At 45.3% G+C, this 12,233-nt stretch overlaps 1 protein-coding gene across 3 annotated transcripts in view; it reads right to left on the bottom strand.

The window, feature by feature from the left end:
• Nucleotides 1-12,233, bottom strand: part of BEND7 (BEN domain containing 7) — a 114,077-nt gene that overhangs the window by 17,656 nt on the left and 84,188 nt on the right. The window lies entirely within an intron of this gene.

The raw sequence follows: 12,233 nt of genomic DNA, 5'->3' as shown, positions 1-12,233 counted from the left end.
GTGGGTGGAAAGTAAACATCTTATTAAAATGAGAAAAGTCATTTGTACCAAGTTCAGCAGGAAGGGCTCAGTGCCGACCCCTCATAAAAAGCTCATTCAAAGCAAAGAGCGACTTTGAAAGCCTCCGTGGACAAATGGATAACACATATTTGGTTAAAAAAATTAATTGGGAAGCTACAAAACCTGCAAAATATTTTATACCCACTAAATTAGGAAAAAAATGTTGTAAAGCTAAGACTGAGATAGTATTGATAAAGCTGTGGGGACTTCTCACACTCAAACACAATTGGCAAAAACTGGCAAAATCCTTTTGGGAAAGAAGGTATTAAAAAAAAATTTAAAACCCAAACTCAATGCCGTCGGATAGATCCTGACTCAAAGCGACCCTCACAGCCCCTGTGCGTTTCCACGACTGTAAGTCTTGATGGGAGTAGCAAGCCTCATGCTTCTCCCTTAGAGTGGCTGGTGGTTTTGAACTGCTGACCTTGTAATGATTAGTAGCCCAATGTGTAACCACTACACCACCAGGGGTCCTTTAATAAGATAGAGTGAGAGCCGTAAAATTGCTATATTCTTAGACCTAGTGGTCTTTCTTTTAGAAATGTATCCTAAGGAAATTACTTGCAAGAAGAAAGCAATAAACATTATCTCTAAAACCGCACACACGTCAATAATCTCAATGTGCACGAGGGAATGGCAGCAGTGGAGGGAGAGATGGAGGTAAGGGGGTTTTTCTGGGAAGCCATCACAAGCTCCCGGGCACAGGGCTGGCAGTTTCATGGTGAGACATACCGAAGAAGGGGGCATTTCATGAGATGAAAGGTAGGCTGTATGAAGTGTGGTCAGGGCACTCGCTGACTTTGGCGTGGAGAGAGCTAACAGATGTTTCACTACGGGGGTCCGGAGACAAGGCAAGGGTCAGAGCTGATGGTGGTTTCATACAGGAGCTAAAACAATGAGGAAAAAGGCTGCCGAGGGAACACAGAGGGACAAAAGCAGGGACTCGTGGAACACTGGGGTTTACAAGGAGGCGACTGTGGTGGCGGCGTTCCTGGAGGATGCCGGGACTGACTGGAAGAGGGGCCTGGTCCTTGCAGAGTGCAGAGGGGGGCACCAGCCAGTGAGGGAAGATCTACCGATGACCCTCTCCAGGAGAGGGAAGACGGGAAGCGTTTCCCTTCCACCACGGGAGTGAGCAGCAGAGCTGGTCTGTGAAACACCAAATGGGGCAAAAACACACAGCAGGCTGGATAAATGTCCTGGGCGGGCCACATGTGGCCTGCGGGCCGGAGTTTGAGGACCCCTGGTTATGAGCATGGGGCGCAGCCAGAGCTCCGAGGTGATGGGCTCTGCCTGAAACAGGAGGCACACTCCAGCTTCTGAAGGCAGAGAGAAGGCAAGGGCAGGTGGATTTAGAAATGCAGTCGTCCCTGCTGAGACCTCCATGAACTTGGGAGATGAAGGCAAGTGATTGAAGTAAGGGGATTGGCGAAGGTGTACCCAGAAGCCTGGAATTCTGTCAGGGGAGAAGAAGGTAAGAAGCGGGCCAAAGACAAGCTCACATGTTTGTGAGGACACTATTTACATGGGTCCACTGGTCCTTCCCCAGTTCTTTGAAGCATCTATTTAGCTGAAGATGTTGGACAGCGGGAATTAGTCTGGGGTTCAGATTATTGTACCAGACATGTATGGTAGAAGGGCAGCAGTATCAATCACCCGAAGATACTGTGAAGATTAAACCAGGAAGGAAGTACCTCAATTTCCTGACTGGAAGCAACTCTGGGAATGGAACCAGAAGCAGGCTAAACATCTTGGGAGAAATCTGTAGCGACCGGAGAACGTAGATGTCGATGGGGCTGTAAGCAGGTGTGGTGGGAGTAAGGGCAAGAGAGCCAGAAGCACAATTCCACGCAGGTAATCAGGGTGATGGAGGATCAGCAGCCGAGCTGCTCTGTGAGAGAATGCTGAGCAGTGGTGAGTAACGTGTGGCTGAAATGGAGCGGAGGCGAGTCTCACTGCAGATGAGGCCCAGGAAGCATGTGGGTAGGGAGTCAGGCGACTCTTTCATGTGGACAATGTGGGCCTCCACGATATAACAGCCTCTGGGACTGGGAAGGTGGGGTGGCAGGGAGAACGTGGCAAAGTGATGACCAGAGCCTTGCTAGCCATGCCCCAGCCCATCCCCACCTGAGCAGAGAAGGAGTGATGAGTGGGAAGCAGAACTAAGGACCCGTAAGCGTCAGCCGAGCTCCGCGGGCCATGGGAACGCAAGCAGTGTCCACTTCAAAGAGATGCGGAGAAAACACTCCTCTGGGGAGAGGTGTGTTTGTCAGTCACCCGTACCAGCGTCTTCATGTACTTTATCTCCCCCAAGCACGCGCTACAGTGCCTGAAGAGCTCCATAAGCATCTGATGAATAAATATCTTCCAGTTGTGCTTCTAATGAACGCAAATATAATAGATCACAAATTGAGACTGATGGGGTAGGAGGTGGGAAGGCTTAGGTGAATTAGCAGGAAGCCCTAATTAATAGAGTATTTAAAGGAACCCGGTTTTATTACCGCTAACTGCCCACAACACTATTTACTAATCAGAGATTGGCAACAAAAAAAAAAAAAAAAGAAAGAAAGAAAGGTTCTTCAGGCCCTGTTTTAATGAACAGATAAAAATATTTGTACTTAGCACCTTTTTGGGACATGTGAAAATGTATACTCCAAAATGATTGAATCCACTTGTCTGATCAGGTAAACACCCCCTCCTGCAATATTGTTCACACAATTAATTTCCATAGCAACCACTCTTTTCTTAGATTGTCACTGTGTGCGTCCAAATTACCACACATGAGGAATTAGTGGCTCCAAATTAAAGAAGTAGATTTGGACAGAGGAGGCGTCAACACGATTCTCGGCAGCCCTCTGCGCGCTGGAAGGGGACGGCTGTGGGATGCTCCGCCCTTCTCTGAGGGCCGCAGAGCAGGTCTTTCTGATTGAATGGGACCTGGAGGCCCAACGCTTGGTCACTCACGAAAATGGTAACCAGTCCTGGTTATTGTGGTGGCAGTCCTTATTATTTTGCTCTTTTTGGAGACAATGTATTTTGGTTTCTGTAATAACAAGTCAGGAAAATCTGTTTCCCTGGTCGGTGTCCGAGACCTTTGAAGGCACAGCAGTGAGCTTCCTCAAGCATTCAGACACAAATGTTACCACCAGGCACATTACTGACATTCTGCTGCAGAGAGTTACAGGCAAACTCAAAAGAGACTTGTCAGTAGAATTTACCTACTAAAGATGAAATCCTATTCTCCCCATTGGACGCACAGAGAAGGCCTTACAGCAAGGCTGAAAGACTGTCATTATATTGATCTGCACACACTCAGTATGCGAGGTGAAGAGAGCTATCGAGTAAGCAGAATATATTTTTGCTATCTGAATCTATAGCTAAAGGTCAGGCTATTATCCTGGTAACAGTTCTATTAGGAGTAATGATGTGAAAAGAGGTATACTGCATTGATGCACTGGGTTCCCTCAATGGTAATAGTGGGTCATTAAGAATCACAGTACAACAATTTGCATGCATCCTTAGATGTCCAACCTAAAAATAAATTTCTCTCCTTCCCTATTTCAATGTATTAAGGAGACGTGAAGGCTCATTTTAAGTGAGTCTAAACAATCTGAACAGTGGAATAAGGCCAATGATTAAATGAAATAAAAATTAAAGCCTCTACTTTGCTTAATAGCACGTGAGATCCCAAGACACAAAGCAGGTGCCCTGAAGCACGAGGCTGCTAACGGAGAGGAGGCTGGTGGTTCTAACCCACTAGCGGCTCGGCGGGAGAAAGACGTGGCGGTCTGCGTCTGCCAAGATCACAGTCTGGGAAACCCTACAGGCAGTTAGGTCCCTCAGAGTCAGGAGCGACTTGATGGTGGTGGGCGAAGGCACGAAGAGTAGTTGACTCCCCAGGGCAATGGGCAATTTTCAATTTGATCTGTCCACAAGGGATGACTTTTCCCAGATGCTTGCGTGCGGAAATAACGAATACGCTCGTGGTGGCAGAGCTGACCCTTTGGAAGAAATGCAGCGTTGACTATTATCATGAAGGAACAGGTGGTGTGGAGAGTGCCGGCAGTTCGGAGCTGACGCAGAGAGAGCAGAGCAGACCGACTTGGGCCCCAAACAGCCACATGTTTACACAAACACGCCTGGAGGACTTTTCATTGGGGTTTACCTAGCTCCCTGTGCTGGCAAACGTTAAAGAGGAAGTGATAGTAGCACACAGGCACTTTGAGCAGCCAAAGAGAGCTTTCCCTGTATCTAGGTGAGAACTGTATCTAGGCGAGAACTCTGGCCAGCAGTAACACTAACTTTTGCTTGGATGGTTTCTGGTCCAACAGTGTAAGTGGGAATCAAGCTTCCTATCACACAGAACTGAAACCAGGTCCTCACTCTAGAGCTCGTGAAGGGCTTGGGACAAAGGTCATCGAGTGACTTCTGCAGGGGAGCTCGAGGTGATCAGCTGATGAACCCACATGGGCTCTGCAGAGAGAGAAGCCAGACTTGCTGGCTGCCTGCACCTTGTCATGTCCTACTTGGAAGAGGAGGAGACAAGCGTGTCCTGAAGACCGGCCTCTTTCTATTTCCTCTCATCTAATGGGGGTATAAAACAATCCGTCTTTCTTCCACTCCTCTGATTTTTTCCTTTATCCTCTTAAAGTTATTATGTGAAAATTTCCAGGTGCTAATAAGCAATGCGTCTACATCTCACTTGATCTTTGCAATAACCCAGTGAGGTACTGTGTATATACTCGTGTATAAGCCGAGCCTTTCAGCACATCTTAAATGCAGTTTGTGTGGTAAAATCAGGTGCCTCGGCTGATATTCGGGTTGGCTTATACTCGAGGATCTACGGTAAGTAGTGTAAGCCTCTACTAGGTGCTGTCAAGCCAATTCAGACTCACAGTGACCCTACGTATAACAGAACCCAACATTGCCTGGTCCTGAGCGATCCTCACAATAGTCCCTCCTGTCTGAAACCATCAAAGCAGCCACTGGGTCATCTTGTCCAGGATTCTCATCTTTTTCCTACCCTTCTACTTTACCAAGCATGATGTCCTTCTGGAGGCACTGATCTCTCTTGACAGTATGTCCAAATTACACGAGGCAAAGTCTCTTCATCCTGGCCTCTAAGGAGCATTCTGGCTGTATTTCTTCCAAGAGAGCTATACCTGTTCATTCAGCAGGCCATGGTCCTTTCAATATTCTGATGGCACCATGATTTGAATGCATCCATTCTTTGTCATTTTCCCTTATTCAATGTCCAACTTTACATGCAGATGGGGCATCTGAAAATATCATGGATTGGGCCAGGCACACCTCAGTCCTCAAAGTTCAATCCTTGCTTTCCAACATTTTAAAGATATCTTGTGCAGTAGATTTGTGAATTGCAATGTATCCTTTGATCGCTTGACTGCCGTTTCCTTGACAACTTCAGTCTTTTCTCCACTTATTATTTTACCTTTTGATTTCTTAACATGGAGTTGTAGTCCTTGAAGGCTGCAGTCCTTGATCTTCAACAGTAAGTCCTTCAAGTCCTCCTCACTTTCAGTAAACAAGGTTGTGTCATCTACATATCACAGGTGGTTAATAAGCCTTCCTCCAGGCCTGATGCCACATTCTTCTTCAAATAATCCAGCTTCTCTAATTACTTCCTCAGCACACAGATTGAATAAGTATGGTGAGAGGATACAACCCTGATACCTAAACACCTGTACCTGATTTTCAACTATGTAATATGCCTTGGTCCTGTTTCCACAGTTGCTTCTTGAGCCATGTGTAAGTTCTGCATGTTCTAAGATTCTTACTCTTCTCGAGGTTGTTTATAGTTTGTCATGATTCACAGTCAAATGCCTTGGCATAGTCAAGAAAACACAAGCAAACATCTTTCTGGTATTCTCTGCTGTTAGCCAAGATCCAACGGACATATCAGCAACGATATCTCTTGTTCCATGTCCTCTTCTGAGGACTGGTGTAACTGTGGTTGATCTTCAGAAAAACTGCATGTGATATGAATGTTATGGTTCTCTACTTTGAGCATTCTGTTGGGTCATCTTGCTTTAGAATGGGCACAAATATGGATCTCTTCCAGTCAGTTGGCCAAGTAGCTGTCTTCAAACTGTCCTGGTGCATAGACGAGTGAGTGCTTCCAGTGCTTCCTCAGCTTGTTGAGACATTTCAGTTGGTGTTCCATCCATTCCTGGAGCTTTGGTTTTGGTTAATGCTTTCAGCGCAGCTTGAGCGTCTTCCTTGACTATCTTGCTCATAGGCTACCTCTTGAACTGGGTGACTGTCAAATAGTTCTCTTTGGTGCAGTGACTGTGTATTCGTCCCATCTTCTTTGGATGCTTCCGCATCATTCAATATTTTGCCCACAGAATCTTTTAAATTCTTTTCTTGAAGCCTGAATTTGTCATCAGTTCTTTCAGTTTAAGACACGCTGAGCGTTTTCTTCCTTTTGGGTTTTCTCCCTCTAGGTTGTTGCACTTTGCATTATAATATTTTACTTTGTTTCTCTAGCTGTCCTTGGAAAGTTTCTGTTCAGCTCTTTGACTTCATTTCTCCTGTTTGCTTGGCTACTCCACGATTACGAGCATGTCTAAGAGTCCCTTCTGACATCCACTTTGATCTTTTCTTTCTGTCCTGTGATATTTTGGCTCCCATGGACTTGTTCTGATTTTCTTCAGCTTCAACTTGAACTTACATATGAGCAATTGATAGTCATTTCCATCCAATTCATTGTCTGTACTCATTTTAGTGGTTGCTATTGATCTTCTCCATCATCTCTACTGACAGATAAGAGTCAATTTAAATTTGTGTATTCCATCTGGAGAAGTGTCTTTTGTGTTGCTAAAAAAATGGTTTTTGTCATGAAGAAGTCATTGGTCTTGCAAAGTTCTGTCATGTGACCTCTGGCTTCATTTCTATCACATAGATCATATTTTCCAATTACTATTCCGTCTTTTGTTTCCAACTTTTGGATTCTAATCACCACTAATTTTTAATGCCTCCTCACCATGTTTGATCAATTTTAGACTGAAGATGTTGGTAGAATTCTTCAAGGTCTTCATCACTAGCTATAGTGGTTGGTGCATAAATTGGAGTAATAGTTGTATAGGTTGGATTTCCATGTATCCAACATGTATTACCCATCACAATGTACTTATAGATCTTGAAATGCTCTTTTCGATTAACACTATTCCGCTTGAATCTGTCATTCCTGGCATAGTAAACCATATGATTTTCTGATTAAAAATGGTCAATACCAGTCCATGTTCGCTCACTAACACCTACAGCAGTGGTTCTCAACCTTCCTAATGCCATGACCCTTTAATATAGTTCCTCATGTTGTGGTAATCCCTAACCATAAAATCATTTCCTTTGCTACTTCATAACTGTAATTTTGCTATTGTTATTAATTGTCCCCAAAAGGGGACCCAAAAAGGGGTCACGACCCACAAGTTGAGAAACACTGGCCTACAATGTCTATTTTTATGTGTTCCATTTCATTCTTTTACAACTTCCAATTTCCCAAGATTCATACTTTGTACATTGCAAGTTCCAACTATTAATTGATGCTTGTGGCTGTTTCTTGTCATTTTGAGTCTCCCACAGACTCTACTCCAGCCGCGTCATTCGGGTTGACCAACTCTGCTTTGACAAGGCGGCTCTTCCTCAGTCACAGTTTGACTGCCGCCCAGCCTCTGGGACTCATCTCTGACAATAGTATGCGTCCTTCCAAGAGCTTCTCAGTATGTGGCAATGCTTTGATTCTGCCCATAAGGTCTTCAATGGCTAATTCCTCAGTGGCGGACAGCCTTCTCTGTAGTCAATCCTTAAGTCTGGAAGCTCTGCTGAAACCTCTTCACTCTGGGTGACTGCTGGCATCTGAAATACCAGTGACTGAGTTTCCAGCATCACAGCAACACACGTGCCACTAGTGTGGCAAGAAGGACAGACAGGTGATGGTGAGCCTACACTAGAGGTGACAAAACTCACAAGCACAGCCAGGTGAAACAACTTGCCTAAGGTTACAGCTCAGAGGCATTGTTTGCAACCCGTGTTTGTAAAATTTCTGAGAGCTGCCAACGAACACACCGATTTTGTTCAAGAAAAATGATCCAAGGGCAAACAAAGCAAATCAATAGTTAAGCTTCCATGTTACGGTTGTGAATGCTGGTGTTACTGTCAACAACACAACACAGAGGCATGGAGAACAGCAGGGGAGAAAATGGAGAGGCCCCCAGATAAACGGAGACCAGGGATCTGCGAGACCACTTATCTTTCATCCACCTCAATACGTCCTGAGAACGCGAGGTTTAGTCACAGTGGGCATGACTTTGTACGTCAGAAGGCCGTGAGGCCCCTATGCAAAGTGGCATCGTGAGGGAGCAGAAAGGAAGACAAGGAGGGCAGCAGTAAGGAGAGGCAGTGACAGCGAAGCGCACGAGACAGGGAGTAGCCTCTGTTCCTGACCTATCCACACCATCCACACAGCCAATCTCTTTATTCCTCGGGGAATTGGAGAGTTTTTCCATCTGGAAACCCAGCGAGTCCCCTAGAAGAGCATTTTGAACGGCGGCTTGATTCTTAGTCCCCTAGAGATGACATCTGACTTCCATGCTGTAATGCCCCGTGGCTTCAGCTCACACCGAGGGGGAGCCTTTTCTCCTCCTGCCAACCCCGAGTACCCACCCGTCTTCGGAGCACACCGGAAGACACACAGCCAGATTATTGTTTTTAGAACGGTGATCCCTTCAGCACACAACGTATCTCACTTGCCTTTGTTGGAGCAATTACATGGCTCGTGTGTTTTCGGTTTGGTACACAAACCAGGGGTGCCCCCTACCTGAAACTTTCACCCAACATGCCTTCATCAAAAGGACAGCATCCATTAATTCAAGCTCTGTTTACTTAGCACCCATCATGGGCCAGGACTGTGTGAGATGCTAGGGCACAAATGGTCTCTCTTCCTCCCGAAGCTAGCCAGTAAGCAGACGTGGAAAGGCAAGTCCATAGACATGACACAAGAAGTACAAGAGGCCAAGGGCAGTGGCGCCTGGCATATTCTTGGTTTGGGGGCTAATAGTTAAAGAAAGGTTTTCGATAAAGAAATGGTTAAGCCAAACCTAGAGGCTGGATTAAAAAACAACAACAAAAACATAAAAAGGTAGAGATTATTGCAGACAAAGGGAACAAAATGTGCATACCAAAGACATACCCGGCTGAGGTGCTGAAGTGGGCTGAGTGTGTTGCAGTCTGGGCACCTTGGAAACTCTGGTGTTTCTAATGACAGGGGAGCAGGCAGCGAGACCTTGGGCCTCTGAGAGGGGAGCTGGAACTGAATCCTGTGCGTCTAGCCCAGTCTCTGGAAAGGTTGCACTCAGATGAATAGGGAGGCAACATGCATGCAGACATTCCAGTCTCCAGAGAGGAACCAGAACATTCCCACAGAAGTCTACATTCAGAGAACTCCTCAAGAAGAAGGACACAGTGAGAGGGCTTGCTTTACCTGACTTTAGCACATACTATACAGCCACAGTTGTCAAAACCGCATGGTATTGGTACAATGACAGATACTCAGACCAATGGAAAAGAACTGAAAACCCAGAAATAAAATCATCAGCATACAGACAACTGATCTTTGATAAGGGCCCCCAAAATATCCAATGGGAAGCAGATGCCCTCTTTAACAAGGGGTGCTGGGAAAAAATGGATATTTACCTGCAGAAAAATGAAACAAGGCCCTTATCTCACTCCACGCTCAAGAATAAACTCAAGGTAGATCACAGACCTTGAAGGTAAACCCCAAACTATTAGGGCCATCAATGAGGGAATTGGGACCAACTTGAAAACTTTGGCACAGGGAATACATAGGCTGTCAGAAATAGGGAAAGACACAAACACAGAGCAAGCACAAATTGATAAATGGGATATACTGAAGATAAAACACCTGTGTACTACAAAAGAATTCATCAAGAGACTAATCAGAGAATCCAGGGACTGGGAAAACATCTTTAGCAATGACACATCAGACAAATGTCTTGTTAATAAAATCTAAAATATGCTGCTAGCTTCCAGAAAGAAAAAAACTAGTTGCTCACTTGAGAGGTGGGCAAAGGACCTGAACTGAAGTTTCACAGGGGCAAAAATCTGAATGGCCAATAAACATATGAGAAAATGTTCCCGATCTTTAGCCATAAGAGAAATGCAAATTAAAACAACAATGAGATACCACCTAACACCCTCACAGGTAGCCCAATTAAAAAAATCAGAAAGCAACAAGTGTTGGAGGGGCTGTGGGGAGACAGGAACTCTCACCCACTGCTGCTGGACCTGTAAGTATGTAAAGCCACTATGAAAATCAATATGGCGATATCTAAAACAGATGGAAATCGAGTTACCATATGACCCAGCAATCCCCCAACTGGGCATATACCCAGAAGAACCAAGAAACAAACCAAGGCCAGACATCTGTGCTCCAATGTTCATTGCGGCACAGTTCACAATCGCAAGGAGTTGGAAGCAACCCAAATTTCCATCAATTGATGACTGGATTAAAAACTGTGGTCTATACATACAATGGAGTACTACTCATCGCTAAAAAGCAGTGATGAACGTATGAAGCACATCGCTGCATGGGAAGAACTAGAGGAAATCATGCTAAGCGAAGTAAGTCAGGCACAAAAGGACAAGTACAACATGAGTCCACTGAGGTAAGTATTAAAAAAATGCAAAAGGAGCATAGGGAAAAAATCTACTGTATACAAACATTCCTAGGGTGAAGACTGTGTAGTATGGCAGGGACCAGATCAAATACAGGGATACACATAGTAAACAACTAAAAAGGAGGTGTGGAAAGGGAAAAAAATAATAAAGAAATGGGTAGTGGAGGCACAGGGCACTAACCCACCCCCAAGGAGAGGGTATTGTTTATATCTCCACAGGGAAAGAGGGTCCACACTTCAACCCAGTGCTCCAAGATATGAATGCAACATGCCGACGTGGAGTAGGGAACCAGCGGAGAGGTCTGGGCGGCCAGCCCCAATCCCAACTACTAAGTGGACACTTGCCCCTCCTCCCAAAAGAATGTATTTCAAAAGACGGCATTGAATCTGCAGCTTCAGGACAAGGACATATCTGATTGGAGCCCAAGGGTGCTGATGAAGGGGGAGGAGAGAGTGGAGCACAACCTGGCCCACCAGGCCATGAGAACGATGACCCCAATTAGAGCAGCCAGTCCACAGAGAAGACCACATGGTCAACCCCACTATGAGACATGACACCCCTCACTGACTATAGCTCTACAGAGGACAACACCGGAGACACAGTGTGGGAATTGCACCCGATCTGATCCCGCCACACGGAAGCAAACATTAAGGAGGTAAACAGATCAGCAAGGGAATGGAGCGACAAGGTCCCCAGGGAATGCTGAAGGTGGATTTTGGGGCCAGGGCGTGGTGCCCCAACAGACTGGACTGGAAAACACTCCTAAAGGCCAACAAACAACCCTTGAACTAACTACAAGCTTTTCTTTTTTATGTTTTTTTTGGTCACTGGTTTGTTGTTGTTTTGTTATATATTGTTGCTTGGTTTTGTTCTGCCTTATTTTTGTGCATGTTATCTCCGCAGGTCTGTCTAAATAAGACAGGCTGGATGAACAACCTGGAAGAGAAAACAATGGGACCGACAGTTCTGGGGGGACATGGAATAGGGAGAGGTGGGGTTAAAGGAAGTGCTGTTAACAAACCCAGGGACAAGGGAACAACAAGTGATTCGAATTGGTGGTAAGGAGGGAGTGGGAGGCCTGGTAGGGCATGATCAAGGGTAATGTAACAAAGAGGAATTGCTGAAACCCTGGTGGGGACTGAGCCTGATAGTAGGACAGGAGGAAAGTCAAGGGAAATAGAGGAAAGAGCTGGGAGACAAATGGCATTTATAGAGGTCTAGATAAAGACATGTATATATGCAAATATATTTATATATGAGGATGGGGAAATAGATCTATGTGCATATATTTATATGTTTAGCATTAAGGTAGCAGAAGGACATTGGACCTCCACTCAAGTACTCCCTCAATGCAAGAATAATCCTTTCTTCAATTAAATTGGCATTCTATGATGTTCACCTTTCTAACACAACTGCTGAAGTCAAAGCGGGTGCATAAGCAAATGTAGTGAAGA

This window comes from Tenrec ecaudatus, chromosome 6 (assembly GCF_050624435.1).
Source record: "Tenrec ecaudatus isolate mTenEca1 chromosome 6, mTenEca1.hap1, whole genome shotgun sequence".
NCBI lineage: Eukaryota > Metazoa > Chordata > Mammalia > Afrosoricida > Tenrecidae > Tenrec > Tenrec ecaudatus.
Note: the sequence above shows the minus strand (reverse complement) of the source record. Positions and strands in the feature narration are given on the sequence as shown.